This window comes from Notamacropus eugenii, chromosome 1, assembly GCF_028372415.1.
Source record: "Notamacropus eugenii isolate mMacEug1 chromosome 1, mMacEug1.pri_v2, whole genome shotgun sequence".
In the NCBI taxonomy this organism is placed as follows: domain Eukaryota; kingdom Metazoa; phylum Chordata; class Mammalia; order Diprotodontia; family Macropodidae; genus Notamacropus; species Notamacropus eugenii.
In genome coordinates, this window is record NC_092872.1 from 240626529 (window position 1) to 240651448 (window position 24920).

Sequence of the window (24920 nt, forward strand, 5' to 3'; positions counted from 1 at the left end):
CCACAAGTCTCTCCCCACTTCAGTCCATCCTCCACTAAAAGGTAAGTCTGACCACATCACCCCCTATTCAGTAAACTACAGAAACTCCTGATTGCCTCCAGGATCAAACAGAAAAGTTTCTGTCTGATGTTTAAAGCTCTTTCCAGCCTTTCCAGTTTCCTTAAACCTTCTAGTCTCCACAGGCTCTGCTCTCAGTGGCCTCCTGGCTGGTTCTCTGGCAAAATCCTCTAGCTCTTGGCTCCAGGCACTTTGTCCCAGGCCTGGAATTCTCTCCCTCTTCATCTCCATCTGCTGGCTTCCCTGACATCCTTCAAGTCTCAGCTTAAGAAGAAGTCCCTTTTTCCTGGTCCTCCTTAATCTTAGTGCCTTCTCTCTGAGACAGCCTCCAACTGATCCTCTAGTTAGACTGTCTGCATACAACCCCTTGCAAGTTGTCTGCCTGTCGTTCTATGAGCTTCCTCAAAAGCAAGGACTGGGTTTTTTTGCCTTTCTTTCATGCTCGGCACATAAAGGCACTCAATGAATGCTAACTGATTGATTTGATTGATTGAAGGGGGATTGGAAAAGGCTTCTGTTAGAAAGTGGGCTTTTAGCTGGGACTTGAAGCAAGAAGGCTGAGGTGAAGCATTCCAGGGATAGGGAATAGCCAGTGAAAATGCCACCAGGATATGGGAATATCTGTCCAAGTCACTAGACTATAGAGTATGTGGGACTAGGGAAGGGGGGAAGGTAGTACAAAGTATAAGAAAACTGGAAAGATGAGAGAAGGCAAGTTATGAAGAGTCTTGAACCAAAGAGGATTGTATATTTGATTCTAGAGGTGATAGGGAACCACTGAAGTTTATCGAGTAGGGGGAATGACATGATCAGACTTAGGCTTTAGGAAAACATTTTGGCAGCTTAGTGAATAACGGACTGGAGTGGGGTGAGACTTGTGGCCAAACAGTAAGACTATGAGCTGGGCATGAGGCGATGATGGCCCGCATCGGGCTGATGGCAGTCAGAAAAGGGGGCACATAGGAGAGATGTTAAGAAAGAAGAATAGATCTTGGCAGCTGATTGAACACGGGGGTGATGAGAGAGAAGAAAGAGTTGAGGACACTTAGGTTGTGAACCCTGGTATTGGAGGATGGTGGTGGCCATAGGGCAAGTCAGGAAGAGAGTAGGGTCTGAGGGGAAAGATGATGAGTTCATAGCCAAAACTGAACCCATTTATTATGTTAGAGGTGGTGTGCCTTAGTGAATAGAGCTGACTTCCAAGCCAGAAGGGAGGAGCTCAAATCCTAACTCTTGACATATACATGCTGAGTTACCCTGGGCAAAGTCATGTAACCTCTTAGCACTCTAGGCAACTAGGATTAAATTGGGGCCCACCTGTACTGGTAGATGGCACTTCTCACCTGGGACTTCCTTATACCAAGGAAATCACAGATCCAGTCCCAATTTCTATGCCAGATACTGTGCCCAAATTACAAAGACATGATTCAAGAGTTAAGATTTATCTGGGTGAATCAAACGTGGAGAGGCTCTGGGACAATGGCCCAAGAGAGGTAAAGAGGCCCTAAGCCAGCTGGGTAGGGTATTGCTAGGGCCGTCCCCTCAGGAGTTGTTAGAGATCTAGAATAGGCTAGGGACAGTGGAAATAGAGAAGAAAGAATGGGTTCTTGCTTTGTTAGGAAGGGACACTAGACAGGGCTTTGCAGCTGACTGAATAGAGGGGATGAGCACCCTTTATCTTACAGATGGTGAAACCAAGCTCAGGCTTGGGGAGGGGAGGCAAGTTAGCCTGTGCCACACCAAAAATTAGTAAGTAACAGGGATGAGACTGGAGGCCAGGCCTCCTGATTCTCAAGCCAGGGAAGAGGGAAGGCTCCTTGTCATTAGTGACTCGCTCTGCTCCATGGGGTGGCGTCCCAGCACAGTGCCACCTCTGCCTAGGGTTCTATCTTCTGATTCTTACCTAAGCACAAGGCAGGGAACTCATGCATCTTGTTTCCTTTCCAGGAGATATGAGTCATCTCTACACTCCAGTTCATGTCACAAAGGCCCCATGAGCGTGACTGGCACCTGAAGGGGAAGCCCCTCTTAACCACCAATGACATGCAGCCACATCAGGCCTTTGCTGAAGTGGTTTTGGCCAGGAAGTGATGAAGGCAGGACAGGGATGCTTGGGGCCAATTGTCAGAGTCCCTTGAAGCAATTTATCTCCCTCTTCCTACCTATCCTCCATTCCTAGGACTCTCCTGGGGGCACCGTAAGGTGGAGTAAGGGATTCTGGGTCCAGGAGCTCTGAAGGTGTGTGCTTTACCTACTTCTTCGAGAGAAGAGAGTGACTCTATGAAGTCCGATGGCTCTAACCTTTCAGCAGTGAAGGAGCTGGGACTCCTGGAGCAGTTCAGCTCCTCATCTTAGCCCTCACAGGGAGACAGTGTGGACCATACAAGCACTGACCCAAGAGAAGTGAGTGGAACCTAAAGGAGGACTGAGACTGTAACCTCCATATTGTAAAAAATGAACAACTTTGAAAGATCCTGCTGGGGTCTATGACAGATGAATGAAGAAGAAAGCTCACCACCTGCTGACAGAGAGGTGATAGCCTGACTAACAATGTCCAGTGAGCCATGTTTGAAGCCATGGCCAACGTGGGAATGAATTTTTGCTTGACTATGCTAATTTATCACCAGGATTTTATTTTTTTCTGGGAGGGGGGAGAAAATAATTCATAATTTAAAAAAATTAGCTGATAGAAAAAGAAAAGGAAAGAAAAAAAGAAAGAAACTAGCTCTGAAATCAGAGAATTCAAGACCTATTTCTAATACTCAACTACTTGTATGACCCAGAGCAATTTACTCAGTCTTTCTAACTTCAGTTTCCTGAGCTGCAAAATGAGGGAGCTGCACTGAGGTCTCTTCCAGGTCTAGAGGGAGATCTTGCTGAGGGATGCTGAGTCTCCTACTCACTTAAATTCTCTCTACAACTCCTTGGGGAGAGGGTCTCCTCTAATCTTCAGCTCCCCAAGCCCACCCTCAACCTGGAAGCTCAGATGACCTCCCCCACTCTCTAAAGAGAGGCCAGATTTTTCCAGGGCAAATGTTGACCAGGCCTAGAGTGAAAGAAACCCAGGAGGACTGAATCCTCCAGTGCTTTGGGTTTTTAGTGGGGTGGGAAACAGTGGGTGAGTTTGCTCTGAAGAGGTAAGAAAGGCCCAGGGACAGATCCTGGAGGGATGGTCGGGAGAAGTACCCCCTCCCTCCCTGCATGTTCAGGCCCTATACCCACGCACTACAGAAAAGGAACCAAGTAGACCCCACCAGGAAGCTCTGAAGAGTTTCAACTCTGTAGCACCTAATTAACCCGGTCTCTCTGGGAATCCCCCTCCCTACTAAAAAGCTTGAAAAGTTAGTTTCCCTCAGGGGAGGGGGAGCTCAGGGAACAGAGGCAGTCAGTCCAACCCCTTAAATAACTACCCACAATAGCAAACAATTTGGCATGTCCCTGGATTGGGCAAAGGGCTGAGGGTTTGTGATATCACTTTTCCCTTCTAGTAGGCCACAAGGGGTATTTACCTGCCCAGGTGCATCCTCCCTTCCAGTCTGTGTCACGCGTCACCTCCAAGCTCTGAACCAGGCCTGACCTGGCTCCCCTGAGCTACCTTGGTTCTTTGGGGACTATCAGGTTAAGTTGGGGAAGGGGAGCAGGGGGTGATGAGGTACCATTTTCCCTAAAGGGAAAGAGGCTGCTTCAGATTATGAGCACCTCTCCCCTTGGGAAGGTGGGCAAGAGAAGTCAGCATTGCTAAGTGAATCTCAGAGAATTCCCCTATAACTTCAAAGGATCTTTCCTGGCCCCCAAACTGAGGAAAGGAAAGAACACACCAAGAATTCTCCCATTCAACCCCAAAGAACACCTGGCCCCACCTCTGAAGAGGCGAGAGCACCAGATTTGTTCAAGCAGGTGACTTCCGAAGCTTACTGGACGTTCCTCCCCTTTAAATTCTCGACCAACTGGTGTCTATTTGGTATTCCCCTGAATGTTCAGCACTCTGTGACAGTGTTTATGCTGCCCCTCCCCCATCCCAGAATGCACTCCCCCTCCTCTTTATGTCCCTGGCTTTGTTTATAGTTCAGCCTGTGCCATAGGCCGCCTCCTCCGTCCTGGCTCTCTACTCAAAGTAGCATATCTATACTTCTCTATTTACATGTCATTAACCCCTTCACCCCCCAGGATACAAGTTCAGTGAGGATTGGGGCCTGTCCCCCCTCCTTCATTTTGTCTTATTATGCCCAGTGCCTTATACATAGCAGGCACTTTAAACAGTAGCTATCGTTTACATAGCCTTTTGCAAATTATCTCATTTTTATTCCTATACCATAGGAGGTAGGTGGTACTCTTAGCTCCATTTTACAGATGAGGAAAAGAGACTTGAAAGTTGTTATGTGAATGCTCATCACCCCACAGCTACCAAATGTCCAAAGTAGAATCTGAACTCAGCTTTTCCTGCCTCCAAGTTCACCTCTCTATCATCTGAGTTATCTAGCTGCCTGCTAATAAAAAATGCCTATTGAATTGGATTGGACTGACTGTCCAAAGGCTAGAGACTAGACACTTTGGGTCTCCTTCCTGGTTTCAGCTGGTAAATCTGGGGTAGGGAAAAAGATAGGATAAATGTGATGGCCTTATTCTGTCAGTGAAAAGTTAACTGGTAACTTTCTTTGCTGGCATCTCACTTTGAAGATGGAAAGGCCAATGAAGGATCTCTTCAGCCTCCTCCATCCAAGTAATAAGAGGCAGTTTGAGGGTCTTAGCAATAGGAAACTCTGCCTGGGACACATATTATCTACATGTTCATGGACAAGTGTCTTAAACTCTCAGTGTCCTTTGGGCACCTCTCCAAGGCTAGAATTATGCCAGATGTTGATTGAGTTTCCACACTGGGAGTTCTCTGCAGATGAAATCATAGTTCCCAGGTCCTGTCCTCTCCCTGTCCCTCTCCCCCCCCCCCCCCCAAACACAGAAACAAACCCAGAGAAAAAACAAAACTCCAGCAGATGCTCTTTTCATTCTAAGGCAGAAGGGTGTGAGGAGACACCCACTCATTCCTAGAGCCTAGGAATCCCACAGTTATTCAAAGGGTCAAGTCTACTCTTTGTCCATGCTCCCAGGAAAGGACCTCAAGGACAGGTCCACACAATTCCTGCAGGGGGAGCTCTAAGCACAGTTTTGTAGCAGGGACTGATGTTTCCCCAAAGCTGGACCCCAGCCTCAGTCTAGGGAAAGGTAACAGGACTCTTCTAGTTCTCCTTTAATTTGGAGACATTCCAGCCCTTTCTCTTCTGATGCCTTCTGGGACCCCAGGTGCAAAGAGTCCTGGTGAGGAAGGGATGAGGGAGAGAAATGGCCAGGTACCTCTGGATTTGGGGAGGATGATGGTGAAGGCCAGTCAGCGAAGATCTGAAGGCAAGATTCCTCTTACCTCACTCTCCCAATACTGAGCCAAAAGATCAGCCCATAAAGCAGAGGTTCCCAAACTGAGATACACAACTCCCAATATTTGGCAAATAAGGATCTCATAGCAGTCAATTAGTATTTGATTTACCTGTATAGCTATGACAAACTCTTACTTATTTCCTTCATAGTGAATTAGGTGGCTAGCTAAAGGTTTACTGAAGGCCAAGAGTACTGGATTGAAATAGACTGGGAAGGAAAAGATCCTGTCTGGATAAAGTCTTGAAATGAAAGACCTGGGTCTAATCCAAAGTCTACTACTCATTCCAGGGGTGGTCTTGAACATGTTAGCTCTTCTCTCTGGGCTCAATTTCCTTCTTGGTAAAATGAGGGGGTGAGACTAGATTGGGGGTAACCTTAGTTTGATCTGGGGTTCCCTTGGCAGTCTGGGGAGGACTACAGAACTTATCACAGAATGTTTTTAAATTCATTTAATAAAATATATAGGAAAACAAAGGTTAACATCAAGGCAGTAAGTCAACAAGCAATTGTTAAAGGCCTACTATGTGTCAGGCACTGTGCTAAAGGCCTCAGTGTATATAAAGATGTATTTTTTTTTCTCTATCCAAGTTCATGATGGAGGTGTTGTGTCTGTTGCACCCTGGGGTTGAAACCCCCTGGACTATATATATTTTCTTTCTGGTCCCTTCCATTTCAACACTTTAAGAAAAGTTATTGCCAATTGTGGCCAAGGTGAAGTCTCCCATTTAGTTGTGGAAAGATGGCAGCAGGAAGGGCCAAAACCATAGCCTTTCTCCTGATTCTTTTCCTTCCCTCAAAGCAGTACCAATGGTGCCCACCACTAGCTTCCTCCTTCCAGTGCCAGCCTGGCACCCTCTGAAGCATCCCACTTCATCACCTCAAGCTGGCTATTCCCCAGTTCTGAATTGAAGGGGGCCTAAAATGGCCTCAGGCCTGCTCCACCCCAATCACTCGTGACTTTGGTGTCTCCTTCCAGGGCACCGGGGCCTCACACACAGACAGCACAAAGACAGCCTTTCATTTCATCTCAACCGAGGCAGGAACACTGTGCTCCCCTCCCCCCCATCCAAGGCTCTTTTATCTGGAGCAGCAGGTTCCTGGGTCAAAGGGGTCCGGGAACTTATGATCCCTGCCACCACCACCCACATGCGGGTCCCTACGGGGGGCGGGGAGGCGGGGCGCACAAGCACCACATCCATCCACGCTGAGGCGTGGGTCCCGTGCACAAGAAATGCTCTGGCACACGGCTCGGCTGCCACACGGCTGACTGAGGGGCCGCTGAGGGCCGCAGGATTCAGGAAGACCCGCCGTCGGAAAAGCAAAGCCACAGGCGCACGTGTGGGCTTACTCATGGATCCAAAGCAGTAAACACACACTCACAAGTGCACCCCCCACCCCCCCCCCCACACAAGATGCACGCTTGGACAGGCTCACGCGGGCACTGGGCCCAGGTTTGTGTCCCTGGCCTAGAAATAAACCCATCCGGCGTCACTCTCTGGGCCCAACGGGTCACCAGGCGCCCTAGGCCCACGGGCGGCCCGGCCCGCCGGCTCCCGCCCCTCGGACTCTGGGTCGTTTCGCTTGCTCCGCCGCCGACCGGTTCCCTGCTCCCCTAAGTCCCGGGAAGCCCAATCGCCGGCTACAGCCGTGGGGGAGGAGATGGAGGGGGGGGGGGTGTGCCGGGGAGAGGGGCAGTCTATGTGACCTGACTGGCCCATAGACACAAGGCCTCAGGAGAGGGGACCCCCGAAATCAGATCCTTCCTAAGGCCACATGGTCAGAGCCTTCTTGGTCCCCCACCGGCAGTTGCCAGGTCGGCCATCCCAAGAGAGAAGCGGGAAGGGGGGCAGGGGCTACATCCCTCCTTCCCGCTGCCCCTCTGCCCCCTCCCCCGGGCTCCCGAACTTCTCGGCCAGTCCCTGGGAGCGCGGTGCTGGCTCTGGGCTGGCCCTGTTCGCCACTGCCCACCAACGCCCCGAAACCCCGCCTGCTCAGGTTGGGGGGGGGGCACCACTACAGCCAGTCGCGGGTCCCCTGGGCAGCCGACCTGATGCAATGATTGCAGTGACACCCCCGGCCGCCCCTCTGCCGGAGGGGGCTCCCTATTCCCCCGCCATGCCCGAGACAGCCAGCCCAGCCCTTCCGAGGTCGGGATGGTGGGCTGGAGAGGGAGCTGCAGGGCAGGGGGGCTTCGGAGCTCCTCAGAGCGCTGCGCACGGCTCGCCAGGGGGGAGAAAAAGGGGGAGATTCTCGGGCTCCCCAGCCCAGTAGAATGGGGAAGTCAAGTCAGCCTAACTTTTCTGCCAGGGCCCCACACTGAGTCCGGAAGGAAGCTCGAGGGCCGGGGCCGGGGGCTAGACTGGGCCAGGCGGCCGGGCCGGGCCGGGGCCGGGGAAGCGGCAGAAGAAGGAAGCCCGCTTACCTGTTGCTTTTTGGCTCGTCCGCCGCTGCTCCCTCCGGCTGGAGTGCGTGCCCGCTGGGGCATCTTCCAGGAGCCGCGGGCGGGGGGGTGGTCGGGGCTGGAGGGAGGGGGGGATTCCGGGGAGGCGGGGGCTTGCCGGCGGCGGGGAGCCGGAGCGCCCCGAGGGGTGGCCGCAGCCGCGAGCAGACCTCCGCGGCGAGCCCGGCCGTTGGAGCTACCTCCCAGCCTGCCGTTCCCCGCGGCGGCTGGGCGCAGTCTGCAGTCCCCAGGCGGGCAGAGGGGGCGGGGGAGGGTGGAAGGAGGAGGGCAGGGCCGGCAGGCAGGAGAGCCGAGGGCCGGGGGTGGGGGTTGGGGGCACACCCGGGGCCCCAGGACAATTGGCGGATTCGTCAACAAGGAGGCGCGGGGTGAACGCCGACAGGCAGAGGGAGAGACTGGGGCGCAGGGGCCCAAGCACCCTCCGCTCCCCTGCCAGGGATGGCCGGGGGTGGGAGGGCGGGAGAGAGAAGGAGGGGTGCTGCGGGGGCGGGGGCGGGGGCGGGAGCGGGCGGAGCTCTGGGCTGTAGCCCGCCGCCGTTAGCTCCTCTACTCGGGACTGGGGCGCTGCATCCCGTTTCTGAGGGAGGCGCCCAGGACAGCCCCGAGTGCCAAACCATAGTTGGAGCTGATTTGCATGTGGTTTTGCATTTCATTTGCATGATGTTAGTTTCCTGCAGAGATGCCCAGGAATCACTGTCGGCCAGCCTCTTCTCCATACCCTTACTTCTCCCATTCCCGGTTGCCTACATCTCTTCATCCCTGTCTTTCTCTCAGAGTCCTCCAGAACCCCGATCCTACCCTCGCTTCGGGTCCCCACCCTTGATACTTCTCCCTGACCTTCCCTGCACCCTGCTGCCACACCTATTATAGAAAGGATGGATATTATCTTGGCCCTTCTTTCTCCTCAGCCATACCTCTAATTTAGATATTATCTAGACCATTTCCCCCATTTTTCAGAGGAGGAAACTGAGGCACAGAGAGGGAAAGGATTTGACCCAAATCACGCAACAGTAGTGTCAGGGCAGGGACTAGAATCCAGGTGTCCTGATTTCTGGTGCCGGACTTTTTCTACTCCACCACAAAGCAACCAGCTCCTTGTAGAAATTGGGCTAGATTAGGCCCCAGAGTTGGCATTCACTGTCTCTGTTTTTTTCTTTTCTCTCTGTCTCTGTCTCTCTGACTTTCTGTCTGTCTGTCTGTCTGTCTGTCTGTCTGTCTCTCTCTCTCTCACACACACACACACACACACAAATACACACACACACACAGTCTTGGGCAATTTCTTGAGAGATCAGTTCTAGCCTTTCCTTGCCCCAAGGACATCTTTTATATAGCAGCCAAATTAATTTCTTTATAAATAAAATAATATTTTATTACTGTCCTCTGTCTTTACATGCATATCTTTCCTTGTAAAGGGCAGCTAGGTGGTGCAGTGGATAGAGCACCAGTGCAGGAATCAGGAGGACCTGAGTTCAAATCTCACCTCAGACACTTGACACTCACTAGCTGTGTGACCTTCAGCAAGTGACTTAACTCCAACTGCTTCATCCTGGGTCATCTCCAGTCATCCTGATCAATATCTGGTCACTGGCTTCAGGTGGCTCTGGGGGAGAAGTGAGGCTGGTAATCTGCACAGTCCTCCCTCATTCAAAACAAAGTCAAGTGCAAGTCAAGTCATTATTTCTCTGATGGCATGGTCTTCTTCGGCAGTGAAGGACAAACACGCACACACACAATCTTTCCTTGTAACAAAGAAAAACAGGAAAGCCAAACCAATGTATTGTAATTGTTATGGTGTAAGCAACATTCTGACACGAGCCTCTTTATTGACTACCATTGTTGCCTCTATTTCTCACTCCCCACTCACTTTTTCCTCCCAAGTACAAGATTACTTTTAGTTCATCTGCAAAAAAAAAAAAAAAAAATGGCTGCAACAGAAGTGACTCACAGTAGCCCATAAACGGTCACTAGATTTCTCTTGCTTTTCCTACTAAGTCTTAGCGTCATCTCCAGCTTCCATCCTCATATTATTGCCCTAAAGACTCAGACTCCCCTAGGACAGAAACACACTTAGGATTGCTAAAGGCTCACAATATCAGAATCTCTTATAGTGATGGCTGAGAGAAAAGATTAATAGAAGAAAACTCTAAAGTAAAACATAAGCATAGTTATGTTCAGTGTACTCTTATTCTGGGTGGCAGGTTCCCCAAATCCTACATAGATACTCTATATTTAGTTACTGGGTTTGGGATGGTCTTTATTTCATCCCATGAAAGATGTGAGACTAAGGCCTCAAAGAACCCCTAAGAAGAAATACAGAAGCATGGAGCTTACTCACATCCTCCCCCCTCCCGCAAAGGTTCTGAACTAGAGGCAACATGCCATTCTGGTGAGTCCTTCTTTCCCACGGAGTTCTTACATTCCACCACCACCACCACCCCCCCTCCCCCCCCCCCCCCCCCCCCCCCCCCCCCCCCCCGCCTCCCATTCATACTTCCACTTATAGTTGTGGCTCCCATTGAAAGGCATGCATGCTTTAGAGTTTGCTGAACCAATCAAACTTTTCCCTTCCTTCTTTTCCCCCTACTTCTAGAGGAATGGTCAAGGCAAAAACTAGGCCTCCTTTACTTTTTTAAATCAAGAGTGTGTGTGTGGGGGGAACTGAGCTTTCATCACCTAAACATCTGGAGTCCCCTGTGTCCTATCTATGGCCCAGCTTACAATCACCTCTGTTTGACTGGGGGAGTTCTTCCATTTGAATAAAAAATTAACAGTGGTTGACTCCTTGCAATCTCTTTAGGTTGTCTGGGGAACTACTTGATCTTATCAGGGCTTTCCTGATTGCTTCCTCTTGAAGAGACAATGTACATCACATTGAAATGTTGGATATCAGGAATATTGTTAAATCCAGAGGGTTTTTCAGAGTCCTCATCCTTCTTGACCTTTCTGTGGCCTGTGACACTGTGGACCACTCTGTCTTTTTACCTTTGCCTTCCTTTGGTTTTCAGGACATTGCTCTTGCCTGGTTGATGTTCTGCTTTCTAGTTTCTTAGTCTTCTTTGCTGGATCATCATCCACGTCCTGTGCACCCAGGAGCATGTGCCATTCCAATTGACCATTATGTATATGGATTCCTGTAATGGAAATGCTAAAGCAGACCTACATTCATCAATGCATGCAATCAATCTTTATTCATCTGCAGTGTAGAATGACCTATTCAACAGCACAAACACAAACACCTCTAGTAATAAATCACTGACTTGATTCCTAAAGGTCTTGCCAAGTGTCATCTCATCCTGGTGTCTCACATTGGTGCCCACAAGGTTTTCTCTCTGCCCACCCAGGGCTGGGTGTCTCCCTCCAAGGCAGCATTTTGACAAATCGCCAGCTATCAGCACTGCTCTCAAGCAAATGCAGCCTGCTCAACTCTCAGGTCTCAAGTGCAAGGAATGCAGGAGTCTATCCTAATAATGACTCAGGAACAGGCTCATGAGCAGAGCCTGGATTGGGGTTTATTATAGTTCTAGCAAGGGGCATTCCTGGTTACACCCAACTTCTGATTTGTGGTTTATTACCTAATTTGTTTGCCATGTAATTTGATTGAAAGTTTATTACGTTAACTAATGATAAAGTTATTTACAATAGTATCTCTCTGGTGGGCTGTCCTATCCGAGGGTCCACATATGTTTGATCAGTTGTTTAGGAACACACATATGTTGTTTACCAAATTGTACCACACAAATGCTTATCTTGTTACTGAAAAATAACTCACAGAAAAACAGCTCAGTCCCATGAACTCTGTCACCAAATGGAGGCTTAATGCAAAATGGAGTTATTCATGCTAAGTTAATATACTTGTTCTCACCACATTGCCCCCGTGCCTAGATGGATCCCAGGATTCGATCCTGCACTCTCTTCTATAATCCTTTTCTTTATAATCCTTCTTAGTGATTTCATGAGTTCCCAAATCTCTGTTCTCAGCTCCAGTCCCACATCTTAAACTGCTTATTAGACATTTGAATCTGGATGTCCCATAGGCATCTCAAACTCAACATGTTTGAAAGCAAACTTGGCACCTCCCCCCCAAATTATCCCCCTTCCTAACTTCCCTGTTTCTGGTGAAGCCAGAAATCCTTCCTGTCACCCAGATTCACAATCTAGAAGCCATCATCATCTCTTTGTGCTCAGTTACTCTCTATTTCTTTCAGTTGCTAAGTTTATTGATTCTAGCTCCATGAATCTCTTTTATCTGTCCCATTCTCTCCTTGGATGCTGGTATCACTTTTCAGTTCAGTCCCTTGTCCCTTCTCCAATGGAGGAGCCTCCTAATTGGTCTCTGTGCAGTCACCCTCTTTCCCCCTAATCTATCTACACAGCTACCAAGTGGATATTCTTAGATATGGATAACTACATGGAAACATCTCAGCAGTACACACATATCCATGTACCATAAAAGCAGCAAGCAGAATCAGTGTCAGCTTATGTGTGCGTAGAGAAGAAATTAAGCAGAGTTAACAAGTAATAAATGCATGATGTCAATCAAAGCAAATAAACATAGTAAAAATAAAATAGGAGCATATTAAATACACAGCAGTTGAAATGAGAATTACATGTAAATTGTTGTAGCATTTTTGCCTGGCTACAGGTATGGTGGTTTCACAAGTTTTACCTGGGATTTATTGTGGTCACTGGCTAAATAATCCTTGCTCTCTGTGACTTTCCACTATACAAACATTAGTGAATGGTATGTAGGCTGATCATCATCTCTTCAGAACTGTAGATCTGCCTCCCTAGTGTTGAGGCTGTAGATGGTTCAGGCTGTCAAGCAGTTTTACTAGTTATTGGGGGTATGGTATATCTAGTTTATCTCCACTTCCCTGTCAGCCTCTGCTGTTCCAGGGACACTGTCACCTACCCCAATGGGAAGACCCAAATATTCCAGTTTGGGAAATTCACGAGGTCATCCTCTGGTTGAGGTGAGGGAGGAGGAGAGGAGAGATAGGGGTTCTTCCTCCCCCTCCCCCGCCCCGAGATTCCCTCTCAGGGACTTAGCTCAAACTTCACCTCTAGGCAAACCTATTATTGGAATTCTCTATTGTGAACTTCAATATTTTTGGCCAACTCTCAGAGGACATGACCAACTATACAACCACATATAGTGTCATTTCATTTCATCCAAATAATTGTGAGCATTCTGCTCCTTCCAAATGGAATGAAACCTTTTTATACCTAGTTTTATTCCCTTTATGGATTCAGTAGAAGTGTTCTTATTTAGGGAAAGGTATCAGTGGAAAGAGCATCTTGTTACTTACTTTAGGCAGGGATGATGTGATTGTCTGATTCAATCACCATACCACCCTTCATCTTTAAAACCCTAATCAATACCAACACACTCTCTTACAAATACACACAGTGTCCATGGGGGGGTGGGAGTGGCGGTGGAGGGCAGCTGGGAGAGGAGTAGGAATGAGCTCAATGAACTCACAGTAAGGTACTGAAGCATATATGTAGGGAATTCACATGGCCAAGATGATTCCCAACTCTGGAACAGTAGGCTTTGATATCTTTTCTTTCTCTAGACTATTCATAGAGTTGACTTCAGGGGAAGAACATTGGTATTGGTGAGGGACACATTGCTATGCAACTAGGTAGACTAACCCCTCATAAGACAAAGTATCTCCACTGGACAGGTGGCTCAACAGGACTTGTTCCTCATAGGGAGCAATGTCTTGGCTGAATAGGTCCTTTTCTTCCTGGTGTGGTCAGGCAAGAATGCTCAGTCTCTGGGCTGCTACTTGGTGGGTCAAGCAGGTCTTTTGGTCAATCTCCTAGATTTCCCCAGATCTTCAGTACATAGCTATAGTCTTTACCACTTCAATGAGATAACATCATTCTGTAATGATGAGGTTTAGAATTGGGAGAGCTGATTCATGTGTGAAAGAATTCACTTAGACCTTCTCATTTAGCCAATGGGAGCTTTTTTATTTTATGGGAAAAAGCATCATGGGCCTCCTTAGTTAGAAAGCTGAGACCCTGATATTTAGGGAAGTTACACTTATATAAAGGTTTCAGAATGGTGATGTGGTTTTAGAGTTTTTATGGGGGTTAAAAAATTAGGGACAAGATGAGGAAGATGGATGACAGGATAGGAGACATGAGATAAGGGAGACAGGAAATTTTATGACCCAGAATGGGGGGAGACAAGAAATTTTATGGTCCAGGATAAAGGGGAAGTTTTATGGTATTTCAAGGTAAGAGGAAGAGACTTTGGGCCACCTTCAGATTAGAGAATAAACTAGGGGCTTCACAAAGTACTGGAAAAGCAACTCTTAATCCTTAGGGCACCATTGTAACCTCATCAGTAAGATTTTATCTGCCTTGGTATGCTACCTCATCACTGCCCTTTGCCTCTCTGATTGGAGAGTAGGGTCATGAACTTCAGATCTCCATTTAAAGAAATAGTTCTACATTTCTCACCTGGCTACACAATTTTGGGCCTTCTCTGACTGACTTTTCTACCATGCACCCCTATGGGGTACCTTTTAACCAACCCCGCCACTTTTCAACTTCCTTTTATGAGTTGTTTTCCTTCATTAGAATATAAGCTCCTTGAGGGCAAGGAGTATTAACCTTTTTTCACTTTTGTATCCTTAGGACTTACCTGGCACAAAAGTAATAAATGTTTATTGACTATCAACTATTGGTTCTGGCCCTCCTGGATTATGATGACCTTTTTAGCTGGAATCTTAACAGTATTCTTGTCAGTAATGACTCTCAGCCTAGGATGGCCAAAAACCTTTATTCCTTGGTCTTCTTGAGGGCCTTAGCTCAGGTTTGTCACCTCTAGGCAGGAGGTGGGAGAAGTTTTTTCTCTCCTATTTGAAAATTCTTCTTGCTTCAGAATAGATTCCCTCCTTGAAGAACTCTGTCTTTACTTATAGTGATAGCAGGTATAATGCAAATGTGTGGCTATGAACAAAGGGATGGAAGCAATCTGCGCCCTAGTTCAATTTCATTGTCTGTGGTGGTATTTTTTCAAGGCAGTTGAGTTATTAAAGCCTCTGACTCTTTCTAAGGTGTGGAGTACTGACACCTGAAAGGTCTTCCCTTTCACACTTCTTTGTCTTCTGTTCTTTGCCCTCTTCAACTCATGGGGCACACTCATTACAAATATATTCTAGAATTTTGCCAAGAATCAAAGCCAGATTCACTGATTCATTGGTTGTGGACTTCATCCCTTCTATTTTTGGAAATTAAGATGCAATTTGCTCTTCTCCAGGTCTTTAGTACTTCTCTAGTTATCTGCTACTGCTTTTATCTACACTTTGAGATCTGATGCTCATAGATTCTCTTCCTTCCCACTTTTTCCCATTATCATCCTTGAGATTCTTGACCTTTTGTTCTTCCATATCAATTTTGTTACTTTTCTAACTCAACAAAACATTCATTTGAGAGTTTGGTATGACAATAGATAAGTAAATTGATTTAAGTAGCACTGGAATTTTTTATTCTATAGGTGATGGAATACAGGCTCTGGGAACCTTCTTGAACTCTCCTTCCCACTTGACCTGGTGTTTGCAGGAGGCCATAAGCTTTTCATTACCCTTAACCAAGCCTAGCCATCCATTGTCTATTACCTCCCTATTGATTCCAGACACTTCTCACCCTTGATCCCATCAAAAATCCACTCTCTTTCTAATCACCCCAGTCCCATCAAGAGCCTCCTTAGACTCCTCCTCCAGACCCTCCCTCGACCCCTCTTTCCATCACTTCAGACTACTTGGCCAGACTACTTGGTCAACCCTAGATCTGTCCCACAATCTTTCTGTATATAAAATCTTTCTTATCTCCATGAAGGTGCTCTGATTCAATCTAGCTGAGATTCAATTTAGCTGAGATTCAATCTGGCCCACTTGTCAATACAAGTGTCATAAACACTTAGGATCCTTAAAAGTCTATGCAATATGGTGAATCTTAAACTTTGTTTTACTTTGGCTGAAAGAAGGGTTGAATAAAATTCATTCAGGCAGGACCTGGTGTGTCAGTGTTTTAGGGTTGTGAGCACTCCAAACCTCAACATATGGTTCCCTGACCTCAACAAAGACTAGATCAAGCCACAAACAATGTTTTTCTAATTATTTAAGTATGTTTTTACCTGTGCAAGAAGTGTTTCATAAGCAAGACACACATAGACCAGCCCAGCATGCAGCAACTAGCGTGGCACACAGCAGAGACAGGACCTGGAACAGGCTTCAGTTCCCAGATTGCTCAACCCACAAATGTCACAGCTTCAAATATCAGTGGGAGGGCTTCTTCACCCAGGAGAGGGGAGCATGGTTTGGACTTCCAGTAGCAGACACTGCAGAGGCAGCTGCCATTTCTGGAGCCCTCCACCTAGAGCTCCTGGGAGAATTAAATGGCTGATCTGAATCTCAGCCCTGAGTGGCAGCCCTGGGAGACCTCCACCTAAAACCCCTGGGGAAATTGAGTCACTGATCTGGTTCTCAGCCCTGAACTCCTCCCAGGGGTGAGGAGGAGCACTGGTGGTAGAGCTGGAAGCAGTTGTGGTGAGGAAATTCCAACTGCAGATTCTGGACAGAAAAGTTTTTGGTTGCTTCCAGACCAGTGTGCAGGGCAGGAGAGGAGTAAGTCCTCTCCCTTGATTGTGCCACCTTGAAGGAACTGAGAACTTACAGGTCCCCAGAGTATACCCTCCTCTTGATAAAGGACTCAAAAGTCAAGTAACTGGCTGGGAAAATGCCCAAAAAAGGGAGAAAAAATAAGACTATAGAAGGTTACTCTCTTGGTGAACAGGTATTTTTTCCCCATCTTTCAGATGAGAAAGAATAAAGCATAACATCAGAGGAAGTCAAGGCTTCCACATCCAAAACCTCCAAAATAAATATGCAAAGGTCTCAGGCCATGGAAGAACTCAAAAAATATTTTAAAAATCAAGTAAGAGAGGTGGAGGAAAAATTGGGAAGAGAAATGATAACAATGCAAGAAAACCATGAAAAGCAAGTCAACAGCTTGCTAAAGGAGACCCAAAAAAATGCTGAAGAAAATAACACCTTTAAAAATAGGCTAACTCAATTAGCAAAAGAGGTCCAAAAAGCCAATGAGGAAAAGAATGCTTTAAAAAGCAGAATTAGCCAAATGGAAAAGGAGATTCAAAAGCTCACTGAAGAAAATAGTTCTTTAAAAATGAGAATGGAGCAGATGGAAGCTAATGATTTTATGAGAAACTAAGAAATTACAAAACAAAACCAAAAGAATGAAAAAACAGAAAATAATGTGAAATATCTCATTGGAAAAACAACTGACCTGGAAAATACATCCAGGAGAGACAATTTAAACATTCTGGGACTACCTGAAAGCCATGATCAAAAAAAGAGCCTAGACATCATCTTTCATGAAATTATCAAGGAAAACTGCCTTGATATTTTAGAACCAGAGGGCAAAATAAATATTGAAAGAATCCACAGATCACCTTCTGAAAGAGATCCAAAAAGAGAAACTCCTAGTAATATTGTAGCCAAATCCCAGAGTTCCCAGGTCAAGGAGAAAATATTGCAAGCAGCTAGAAAGAAACAATTCAAGTATTGTGGAAATACAATCAGGATAACACAAGATCTGGCAGCTTTTACATTAAGGGACCAAAGGGCTTAGAATAGGATATTACAGAAGTCAAAGGACCTAGGATTAAAACCAAGAATCACCTACCTAGCAAAACTGAGTATAATTCTTCAGGGGAAAAAAATAGTCATTCAATGAAATAGAGGACTTTCAAGCATTCTTGATGAAAGACCACAAGTGAATAGAAAATTTGACTTTCAAACACAAGAATCAAGAGAAGCATGAAAAGGTAAACAAGAAAGAGAAATCATAAAGAACTTTCTAAAGTTGAACTGTTTACATTCCTACATAGAAAGATAATATTTGTAACTCTTGAGACTTTTCTCAGTATTTGGGTAGTTGGAGGGATTATACACACACACACACACACACACACACACACACACACACATAGAGACAGAGAGCACAGGGTGAGTTGAATAAAAAGGGATGATACCTAAAAAAATAAAGTTGAGGGGTGAGAGAGGAATATATTGGGAGGAGAAAGGGAGGAATGGAATGGGGCAACTTATTACTCATAAAGGAGGTAAGAAAAAACTTTTTCAGTGGAGAAGAAAAGGGAGGAGGTGAGAGGGAAAAGGAACCTTACTATCTTCATATTTGGCTTAAGGAAGGAATGACATGCTAACTCAATTTGGTATGAAAGTATATCTTGCACTACAGAAGGGTAGGGAAGAAAGGGACAAGTGGGGTGAGGGGCATGATAGGAGGGAGGGCAAACGGGAGAAGGGAGTAATCAGAAGTAAACACTTTTGGGGAGGGACAAGGTCAAAAAGAGAATAGAATAAATGGGAGACAGGATAGGATGGAGGGAAATATAATTAGTCTTACACAACATGACTTATGGAAGTCTTTTGCAAGACTACACATGTACAGCCTATATTGAATTGCTTGCCTTCTCAGTGGGGATGAATGGGGAGGGAGGAAGGGAGAGAAGCTGGAACTCAAAGTTTTAGGAACAAATGCTAAGAATTGTTTTTGCATACAACTGGGAAATAAGAAATACAGATAATGGGGTACAGAAATCTATCTTGCCCTACAAGAAAAGAGAGAAGATGGGATAAGGGAAGGGATGGGTATGACAGAAGAGACTGCATATTGAGTGAAAGGATAATCAGAATGCAAGGTATGATGGGGTGGGGGAGGGGAGAGATGGGGAAGAAATTTGGAACTCAAAATTTTGTGGAAATGAATGTTGAAAACTAAAAATAAATAAACATAAAAGGAAAAACAAACCAAGTGTTTAATAATTAAATTCATAGTCTCCAGCATGAATCTTGGAAGATTTTTTCCAAAGGATTTTATAATTTTTGTAGTTCTTTTGAATGAAATTTCTTTTTTGAGAGAAATGATCATTATTAATCAATGATTTCAGACCATCCAGAGTTTCCCCTTTTTTCTATAGTCCTCATTTCAAAGTTCAGTCTCTTGAAGGACATTACTGATAATGAGATTGAATCTCCTTAGCCCTTGTGATCTACTCAGGTTTGGGTGGGGATAAATTCTTTGATTAGATAGCCCTTGGCTGGGTAATTTATTAGTATATACCCCAGTCCTTCATTAGACTGGTTCCACCTTTCATTATAACATTCATTCTTCTCATTAATTGTTAACCAATCAGAGTTGATTGCCATTCTTAGGAACACCCACCCTTCTAAGAGCCTATAAACTTGAGCCCACCACTATGAGATTCAGTCTTTGGCATTTGAGAGTACCAAAGATCTCTTTTATTAATCAAATGATAGCATTATTAATAAAATATGATTAATTATCCAGATATTATGTCTCTTTAACTTTTTAAACATCACACATTATAGCTCTTCTCTATGGGTTCTGTTGGTTGTATACAGAAATGCTGATAATTTATGTGGATTGACTCTGTATCCTACAATTCTGCTGAAGTTAATATTTCAATTAATTTTTAGTTGGATCTAGAATTCTCTACATAGATCATTACATCATCTTCAAAAAGTGATAATTTTTTTCTTTGTTTCTTCTCTCAATTTCTTTTTCTTGTTTTGTTGCTATTTGCTATTTTCAGTCACATCTGACTCTTCATGACCTCTTTTGGTGTTTCCTTGGCAAAAATACTGGAGTGGTTTGCCATTTCCCTTTCCAGCTCATTTTACATTTTACAGATGAACTGAGACAAAAAGAGGTTAAGTGACTTGCCCAGGGTCTGCTCAGCAAATGAGTATCTGGGGTCAGATTTTAACTCAGATCTTCCTGATTCCAGGCCAAGTGCTTTATTTACTTCACCACCTCCTACTTGTTGCTATACCTACCATTTAAAATACTCTGTAAAATAGTAGTGATGATAGATGGCGTTGCAAAGATCTCTAATGTTTTGCTGTTCCATACAATATTTGCACTTGGATTTAGAGAAATATTATTCACTATATTAAGACAGCCCATTTATTTCTATGATCTCTAGAGATTTAAATGGAAGTAAATGTTTGATTTTATTGAATCTATGGATATAAAGTATGGGGTTTTATTTATATTATTAGCATTGTTTAGTATATGTGTAGTTTTCCTTATGGTGAAATAACCCTGAATTCCTGGTATACACCCAAGATGGTCATAGTATATAATCTTTCTAATATTTTGTTTTAGCCTGCTGGGGATGGAAGCTCAATTCCATGTGGGCAGTCTCGGGCGGGTAAAGGTGGGAACTTCTAAATCTTAGAGTTCTCATGAGGCCCCCCATAAACACCAGGGAATCGAGGAGTGAGACCGAGCAATCTCGTGTATTTCTGCCTCTTCCCGTGAGAAACGTGATGGGAGAGAGCTCTCCCTGCCCTCGAGATTGTCCCAGATCTGGGCACACCTATTGTTATCTAACAGGCACGGTATTCAGGTGCAAACTATGCGGCTGGAGAGCTTAATTAGGATCAGGAAAGCCTGAAAGCGCTCTTAGGCGGGAGGGGTGCGGAGCGGACAGGACAGAAGCCTCCGTTTTTCCTCTCTCCGCTCCCCCCTCCCCCTCTCTCCCCACTTACACTTCTGCTTCCAATCTCTTATTATAAGATCTTTGCCTCCTTGGGAGATTCCTCGCTCCCTCCTAAGGAAGAATTCCCCCTGCACTTGTAACCAGAACCCTGAATAAAAGCTTAACCCTTGTTCGACTCTGGGAGGTCTCTTCTCTCATACGACTATCCGGTTTGGCCAGCCGAAGACCTGCGAGAGGTAAGGTAAGAAGACTCGGGTAGCCCTCAGGCCTCTAGGCCTGGCATAGCCTACTTGCTAATATTTTATTTGAAATTTTGCATCAGTGTTAATTAATCTGTAGTTTTTTTCTTTACTTTGTTTTTACCAGGTATAGGTATCAGAACTGTATTTGTATCATGGGAAGAGATGATAGAAATCTTTTCTTTTTTTTCCTTTTTAATTAATTAATTAATTTTATTTATTTTTGGTGTTTCACAATCACTACCATATAACTTAGATTTTTTCCCCTCCCTCCACCACCTTCTCCTCTTTCTCCCCACTTCCTCCCTGAGACGGCATACAATTTTATATAGGTTCTACAAATACATTCCTTTTAAATACATTTTCACCATAGTCATGTTGCATAGAAGAATTAAAATGGATGGGAGAAACCATATAACAAACCAAAACATGAATACAAAAGAAGATGATCTGCTCCATTCTGTGATTGAATTCCATAGTTCTTTCTCTGGATGTAGAAGGCATTTTGCCTTAAAAGACCATTGGGAATTTTTTAAGTCCTTGCATTGCAGTGAAGTTCTAAATCTACCAGAAAAAATTCTTGCACACTGTGGCTGTTGCTGCATACAAAGTTCTCCTGGTTCTGCTCCTTTCACTCAGCATCAGATCATATAAATCTTTCCAGGCCTCTCTGAAGTCTTCCTATTGCATCATTTCTTATGGCACAATAGTATTCATGTACCACAATTTATTCAGCCATTCCCCAATTGATGGGCATCCCCCTGATTTCCAGTTTTTGGCCACCACAAAGAGTGATGCTATAAATATTTTTATACATGTGGTATCCTTTTCCATTTTTATGACCTCTTGGGGAAAATAGTCCTAGAAGCAGTATTGCTGGGTCAAAGGGTATGCACATTTTTCTAGCCCTTTGGGTATAGTTCCAAATTGCTCTCCAGAATGGTTGAATCATCTCACAGCTCCATAAACAATGAATTAGTGTTCCAGCTCTCCCACATCTTCTCCAACATTTATCATCTTCCTGTTTTGTCATGTTAGCCAATCTGATAGGTGTGATATGGTATCTCAGAGTTGTTTTGATTTGCATCTCTCTAATCAATAGTGATTTGGAGCACTTTTTCATATAACTATAGATATCTTTAATTTCTTCCTCTGAAAACTGCCTGTTCATATCCTTTGACCATTTATCAATTGGGGAGATGCCTCCTTTTCTTATGTTTACAGTTTATATAGTATTGGAATTAATTTTTTGAATATTTTATAGAATTCACTTGTGAATCTATCTGGTCCCAAAGTTTTTTTTCCTTTGGCTATTCATTTATGACTTGTAAAGTTTTTTTTTTTTTTTCTGATAACACTTTATTTAAATAGTCTATTTCTTTTTTGTTGTTGTTGTTAATCTGGATATTTTAAAATTTTGTAAACATTCATTCAGTTCCTCTGAGTTAGCAGTTTTGTTAGCAAATAATTTAACCAAATAGTTTCTAAAAAAATTCTTTATTTCCTCTTCAGTTGCTATGTTCTCCTTTTTCATTTTTGATATGAACAATTTGATTTTCCTTTCTTCTATTAAAAAATCAGATTAGTCCACTGTTTATTCTAATAGTTTTTGTTTAAAAAAAAAAAGCTCCAAATTTTATCAGTTTCAATGGTGTCTTTGCTTTCAATCTTATTAATCTCTTCTTTAATTTTCAGAATTTCTACTTTGTTATTTAATTAGGGATTTTTAATTTGTTGTTGTTGTTTTAATTCATGCCCAATTCATTGATTTGTTCTTTTTTTTGTTAATGAAAACTTTTAGACATATAAATTGTCCCCTCTGAACTTTTAGCTATATCCTATAGGTTTTGCTATACGATTTCATTATTGTAATTTTTAATGAAATTTTCTCTTTTTCTGCATTCGTTCATTGACCTTTTGGTCCTTTATTTATTATTTATTTAGTCTTTATTATTTAATCTTCATTATATTTATTTTTTAAATTTGTTATTCAATAGGAAAATCTGACTTCTTTCCCTCTCACCACATACCCACCCCACTGCACCCTTGTTGAGAAAGAAAGGCAAAACCTCAGTTACAAAATCATGAGTCAAACATAGTCAAACAAAAAAAAAATGCCCACATTGGCCATTTCCAAAAAACATATGTCTTCTCTGCACTCTGAGTCCAGAAGGTAATTAACATGTTTCACCATAAATCCTTGGATTGTGTTTAATCTGTCAACTTTTCAGAGTTTGCTCTAAGAAAGACAAACAAAAATTAGACTGTGTGTCCACATTTTAATTTCTCTCAAGCTGGTGGCATGCATTTCATGGGAATTAAAGTCCAGAACTAAGCCCCCCTAGGGGACCAGTCCAGAATGACTCAATTTGGGAGTGGGGCACCCAGTTTATATACCTTTTCAACAGAGGCTGATATCCCATTGTCGTTTACCTCTGAACAGGGGAAATCCCTGTTCTTCCAATCAGACCAGATCACTCCCAGCTTTGGGCTATCTAGGCAGAAGAATTTGTCTCCACTCAAACCTCAACAGCTTCCAATGCAAATTCATTATCAGTAATGTCCTTGTGTAGAATTTTAGAGAAGGGAGTTGGGGGTGGGAGCTGAGTCTCCCAAGATCATTTTTCACAAGTCACAGCATTATTGAGAGTTCTTAAGTCTTTTAAAGCTATTTGTCTTTGCAATATTGTTATTATTATTTGTTTTTCTTTTGTTTCACCTCATTTTACTCTGTATCAGTTCATACAAGTCTTCCTAATTTTATCTGAAGCTCTCTACTTCATCATTTTTTATAGCACAATAGTGTACCATCACATTCAAATATTATGACTTGTTCACCCATTTCCCAATTGATGGGCAGTGCCTCAGTTTCCAATTCTTTACAGCTTCAAAAAGAGCTGCTATAAATATTGCTATATGCATGGGTCCTTTTCTTTCTTGATCTCTTTGAGGATAAACCTAGTACTGGTATCTGTGAATCAAAGGATATACTCCATTTAAGAAACTTTGAGATGCAGTTATAAATTGCTTTCCAGAATTCTTGGATTAATTTGCAACTACACAAATAGGATACTCATATGCCAGTTTTCCTACAGGCTCTCTAGCATTTGTCAGTTTCCTTTTTTTAAAATTAACTCTTCTAATTTGATGACTATGAGGTAGAACCTCAGAGTTGTTTTAATTTCAATTTCTCTAATTATTTGTGATTTAGTGCATTTTTTTCATATGGCTATTGATAACCTTGATTTTTCCCAATGAAAACTGCCTATTCATATGCTTTGAGCATTTATTGATTTGACTGTTATTCTTATAAATTTGAATCAATTCTCTATATTTCTTAGAAATCAAAATTATCCATTTTATCTTTTGTGATTCTCTCTATCCCTTGTTTGGCCATGCGCTCTCCACCTATCCATAGATGAAATAGGTAATTTCTTCCTTGCTCTTCTAATCTGTTTATGATGCCACCTTTTATGTCTAACTCATATGCCTATTTGGAACTTATCTTGATATATGATGTGAGATGTTGGTTTTTACCTAGTTTTTGCCAGAGAGCTTTCCAGTTTTCCCCACAGTTTTTGTCAAATGATGAGTTTTTTTCCCAGTCCCTAAATCTGGGTTTACCAAACACTAGGCTACTGTATTTATTTGCTTCTACGTATAGTATACTTGATCTGTTACTCTGACTTATTTTTCTGTTTTTAGGTATTAACAATTTATTTTGATGATTATAGCTTTACAATATAGTTTGAGATCTGGTATTCTAATTACTTTTGAATTCTTTCTTTAATGGCCATATACTGTATTATGCTCATAAATTATGTTTAGTATTTCAGCTATTCTTCATTTTTGGTTAGGTCTTTATGCCCCAATTCATAGTTAATTTTTGTAAAGGTGCTATGTACATCTAACAAGTATTTAGAAACCTTTCTACTCCCTTTCAGTAATCACCAGAGAGCTATCTCCAATTTTTTTTTCTAAAATTTTATTCATGTCCTAAACTTATTTCTTCTTTATCTTTTGATTATATGTTTTTAGGTCAGAAAGGAGCACATTAAATTCCCTTACTCACTACTTAAGTTCTGACATTATAAGGAACATTTCAGGAAGTAGCAGTCTCTAATACATTTGGGATTAACAATTT

General features: G+C 43.7%; 1 protein-coding gene across 2 annotated transcripts in view; it reads right to left on the reverse strand.

The window, feature by feature from the left end:
* C1H15orf39 (chromosome 1 C15orf39 homolog) overlaps positions 1–8123 on the reverse strand; it is a 30077-nt gene extending 21954 nt beyond the window's left edge. Inside the window, exon 1 of one of the 2 annotated variants that reach the window (XM_072628313.1) lies at positions 7910–8123. The gene's annotated coding sequence lies outside the window, so the exon portion shown is untranslated. The remainder of the gene's footprint in view (positions 1–7909) is intronic. The other variant, XM_072628314.1, reaches the window with a different exon arrangement.
* Positions 8124–24920: the final 16797 nt, after the last annotated feature.